Genomic DNA, 5,590 nt, shown 5'->3' on the forward strand with positions numbered 1-5,590 from the left:
AAGAAATGATGACATCCAATAATTCTTCATTGCTAAAAGATAGTCAGGAGCTTACTAAAACTAAGGGGACTATATGGAAACCTTTAATTGCTGTTTCATTATTATCTGTATTTAGTTTCACATCTGGTCAATATCTTCCTTATGTTATTGCAGCAGTTTCTGGTTCTGGTGCCATTGCAGCAGTTCCTTTAGCAATTTTTGCTGTTTCTACGGTTGTTGCACTTATTTCAGTGACATATCTTGTTAAACTGGCTATTTCTAGAGATGATAATAAGAAAGAAGTAGGTCTTAATGGACAGAAATTCGGCCATACTCCATCTCAAGAACCACAAAAATTTGTGTGTAAAAATTGTACTAATCTGGAGAATAAATCAAATGTACCTACTCCTCAATCACCTCCAGTAACATTGGGTACACAACCAAATCCAAGTGTCAGTGTACCACCGCCACCACCTCCTCCATTGCCACAAGATGCTGCACTACCACCTCCGCCTCCGCATTTTTTTACAGCTTCCAAGCGTACGGAGCAACCTAAGAATGATGCACCGAAGAAGGCTGGTGAACCTGAGAATAATAATCATTCTACTCTGTTTGAACAGATAAGAGGAGGTACTACGTTAAAAAGAGTGAGCAGCAACAAAATTTTACAAATGAATTGAAAGCAAAATTAGAAAGTAGTGGGGGCACTGACAAAAAAGAAAGACCAGAAGAGTTTGCTGCAAGAATAGATAGGGAGCAAGCAGAGAGAAAGAAGTCGGATGATAATGATTCAGAGTGGACAAAGAGACTTAAGGAGAGAGCAGCAGTCATGCGATTCTCAGATAGTGAAAGTGAGCATTCTGATTCTATTAGCGATTCAGATTGGACTACAGGTGAAAGCAAAGACACACAGAAAGAGATAGAGCAGGAAAAAGAGGAGCAGACAAAACACACAAATCCCCCATCAAGCAAGGAAGAAAGAAGCAAAAGTTCTGACAGTGGTATAGAATCTAGAGCCACATCTCCGATACATCCTGAACAAAAGACAGAGGAGTCACCAAGTTCGTGTGTTGATTCACCACAAGTAAATAATGTTGACCCAGTGGATAATGAGGTGCAAGATCCACCTCCTCTTTCTGTTGAGGATTGCATAGCACAGTTTGGTGGAAAAGCGTTGCCATGGCAAAAACAATTTGTTGCACGAAGACAATGAGCTATATGAAATGGTCAAGACGCACTTCCCTTCTTTTTCAAAATAAGTTTACCTACAGGTCTGATTGTATTAAGATTACTTAATACAATCAGATCTATTATATGCGTTTATCCAAGTATTACTTACCAACTCTAAAGGAAAAGCCTGCCCATGCTAAAATTATCTCCCATCAATATTCTTTACGTGCAGGTTTAATAAAGCAGATAGCATCTGGCATTTATTCCTGGTTACCACTTGGTCTCTTAGTGCTTAAGAATATTGAAGACATCATCAGAGATGAAATGGATAAATCTGGCGCTATTGAAGTGTTAATGCCTTGTGTCCAACCAGCAAATCTTTGGCGAGAATCAGGGCGTTACGATGATTATGGTAAGGAAATGCTACGCATAAAGGATAGGCATGAGGAAGATATGCTTTTTGGTCCAACGCATGAGGAGGTAGCAACTGATTTAATTAGAGATGTGGTAAAAAGTTACAAAGATTTGCCACTTTGTTTATACCAAATTCAATGGAAGTTTCGTGATGAGGTAAGACCACGTTATGGTGTTATGAGGGGCAGGGAATTTTTGATGAAGGATGCATACAGTTTTGATGTAGATTACGAAGGTGCACTGAATTCATATAATTTGATGTACAAAACTTACATAAAAATCTTCAAACGCATGGGACTTACCCCAATTGGAGTGAGAGCTGATACGGGGCCAATTGGAGGAAATTTGAGCCACGAGTTTCATATATTGGCAAACACTGGTGAAAGCACTTTATATTACGACAACAAATTTTCTGAGTTGCTAGAAAGCGAAGATGTTGAAAGTTTGAAGAGTATATACACGCGCTTCTGCTGAAACGCGCTTATAAGTCGTTTAAGACAGTATAGTACGCCAATTTGCAGGATTAGAGAGTGACAACTAGCTAACACGGGGTTTCTTTTGCCTTTTTTTCTGCTTAGTAAATTTCTTAAACATTTGCAGCGTAGGTTAGTTGCATTCAAAAGCAGCTAAATTGCAGTGTTTAAGACTTAAAAACGCCAATACTGAAAATAGACAATGACTAGGGTTTCTTTTGCCTTTTTTTTCATTTGGTAAATTTTTTAATGTTTATGGCTAAACGACAACCGTCATCCCGCTACTTGTTAGCGGGATCTAGAGATACCGCGAATGAATCGCGGTATGACGGTTCGCGGCGGTATGACGGTTCGTGGCGGCGTGACGATAAGCTCGTCATCCCACTGCTTGTTAGCGGGATCTAGAGATACCGCGAATGAATCGCGGTATGACGGTTCGCGGCGGTATGACGGTTCGCAGTGGCATGACGATAAGCTCGTCATCCCGCTACTTGTTAGCGGCTAAGAGATACCGCGAATGAATCGCGGTATGACGGTTAAGTAGGGTGTCATCCCAGTGTCACGCACTGGGATGACATTATAGGAGCACTGGGATGACACCCTCTTGGATGGAAATCAGTGTCAGATAATTTCATGACACCAGTTGTTGTAAACTCACTTTTTCTCGATTTTTTGGTTTATCTTGTCTACCTATTTTGCCACTCTGCTGAACAGATACACTCAACTAATGGTCAATACATCTTCTATTAAAAATTGTACAAATTCATTGCCATTCCAGTAATTCATAGAGATTTTACCCAAAATAGCTTTAACATTACCCTGCATGATAGCAGAGCCAAGATGAGTATTTGCAGAACGAAATGCAATAGCTTTTACCATAACATTATCATCAGCAATAAAACATTTTATATGGTCAACTCCTATAACTTCAGGCTTTCTTATCTTTGCTCCTTGGATAATAAACCTTGGTTCAGGATTTCCAACTCCAAATGGTCCCAAGCGTTGCAATTGATTCCATAAAGACAAATTTATTGCTTTAGCAGTTACTATACTATCAGCTTTTAAAGTTTTCTCATTTATAGAATTTGAAAATCTTTCAGTAAAAAAATCATGCAAATCATTTATTTTGTCTTCTTTAATTGAAAATCCTGCCGCCATACTATGGCCACCACCTTCAATAATCAAATTTATAAACTTTGCGGAAAGGACTGCAGCACCGATATCAACTCCCAAAATTGATCTACAGCTTGCTTTTCCTATTCCATTATTTAAAGATATCACTACTGTTGGCAAGTGAAACTGCTCCTTTAGCCTTGATGCAATTATACCAATTATTCCCTGGTGCCAATTGCCACTTATCATTATAAAATTCGCACCTGATTGGGCAGACTTTTCCGCTTGTGCTGTAGCTTCCAAGAGAGCCTCATTTTCTAACACTTTTCTTGCATTATTCAAATCTATTAATTTTAGCGCGATTGAATGTGCCTCTTCATCATCATCGGTGGAAAGCAACCTTGCACCAAGCGATGCTTCTCCAATTCTTCCTCCAGCATTTATGCATGGCCCAATACTAAACCCTAATCGAGAAACACTTGGTTTTTCAAGGATTCCCAAAGCATCAAATAAAACACGCAAGCCAACGTTTTTTCTTGTTGACATAACTTTTAATCCTTGTGAGACAAGTGCTCTATTGAGGCCTGTGATCTGCATAACATCACAGACAGTTCCCAGGGCAACCAAATCCAACAGATCAAATAAATCTGGTTCTTTTTTGTTGGTAAAAAATCCTTGCTCACGTAGGCTTTTATTAAGAGCAACAATTAGCAGAAATGACACTCCAACTGCTGCTAGGTTATTATAAGGAGAGCTCTCATCAAGGCGGTTTGGATTCACAATTGCTACGGCGCTTGGTAATTTTTCCGTACCAAGGTGATGGTCAACAACTATAATATCAAGACCAAAAGCCTTTGCATCTTCTATTGGTTGATATGCAAGCGTACCACAATCAACGGAAATACATAAATCAATTCCATTCTTTTTAAGTTGTAATAAAGCATCTGTGCTTAATCCATAACCCTCATCAACACGATCTGGAATGTAGATTATAGAGTGTATATCGATTGCTCTCAGGTACCTGTTAATCAATGCTGACGACGTTGCACCATCAACATCATAGTCACCAAATATTGCAAGGTTTTCATCATTTTTTATTGCCCGTATTATACGAGAAACAGCTTTATCCATATCAAGAAGGTGAAAGGGATCTGGTAATAGCGATCTGATTAGTGGATATAAGAAGTCGCTTGCATTTTCTATGTTAACACCACGAGTAACCAATATTCTTGCTAATATTTCTGGTAACTCAAATCTCTGTGTAAGAGTTAAGATTTGCCTTTGATCTGCTTCTTGCAACTTCCACAATGCATTTGTTATGCTGCGCTTTTCAATTTCAAGTAGCATATTCTTTCTTTGTAAATAAAACTACTTTACCAGAATTTTTAAGCTTGTTCTATAATTGTATTAGACTTCTGCATAACCTAAACTAAGTAGAAAAAAGATACCGTCTTGTTAGTCAACAAAAAAGTCATAAAAATTCTCCAAATTGCATAATAAAATCAAAAAATACTTCCAACTGTGTAGCAGTATACAGATTATAGTTAGTGGATATGTTGATAAGTAAATTAGTTACATATAAAACAGCAGAAATTTACTTATCAACATATCCACTAACCAACAACATTCAATAAATTTGTGTAAGATGCCATTTTACATAAGATGAATTAGAAGCATTTTTTGATTTTAAAGTACTAAACCTTCAGTTAACCTTTTAGCCCTATAGTTCTTGATATGATCTGGATCAAAGGCCTTTTTTGAACTTAAAACACCAAAAACTATATGAAGTAACTTACGCATTGCAGCACCAACTATGGCCATAGCATGCTTGCCTTTCTCTTTTAATCTTTCGCAAGAAGCCATAATGATAGGATTATGCTTTTTAGCTGCTATAGCAGGAAAGTACATTGCTTTATGTAATGTTCGTGAACCGGTTTTACTTAATCTGGGCTTGGCATGTACGGATGAGCCTGATGTTATATTTTGTGGTATAGTTCCAGCATATGCTGCCAATTGCCTAGCATTTATAAAGGCTTTTATACCAGGAATTTCAGCTAAAATAGCTATTGCTGTTTCCTCTCCTATTCCTGGAATAGTTAATAGGAGTTGAAAATCTTCCAACAATTCTTTGTGTTGTTTTAATAGTTCGCGTATGGAGTTTTTTATTGTTTCTATTTTTTGCTCTATGTTCATTGCAAGGTCTTCCCAAGCATTTGCAACTTCTTTAGGCAGTCTCTCTTTCTTTTCTAAATGATTATTTGCTAATGTTAACTCATCCTTTAACGCATTTGAGCAACGATAAAGATGTTTTAATTTTTTCTTTTCAGGAGAAGGTGGTGTCCAACGAGAAGGTTCCTGTCTTTGACAATAATCTGCAATAATCTCTGCATCAGTCTGGTCATTCTTTTGTCGTGTAAGCTTACTTTTTGCATAAAATCTTA

Source organism: Drosophila ananassae (assembly GCF_017639315.1).
Source record: "Drosophila ananassae strain 14024-0371.13 chromosome 4 unlocalized genomic scaffold, ASM1763931v2 tig00000241, whole genome shotgun sequence".
In the NCBI taxonomy this organism is placed as follows: domain Eukaryota; kingdom Metazoa; phylum Arthropoda; class Insecta; order Diptera; family Drosophilidae; genus Drosophila; species Drosophila ananassae.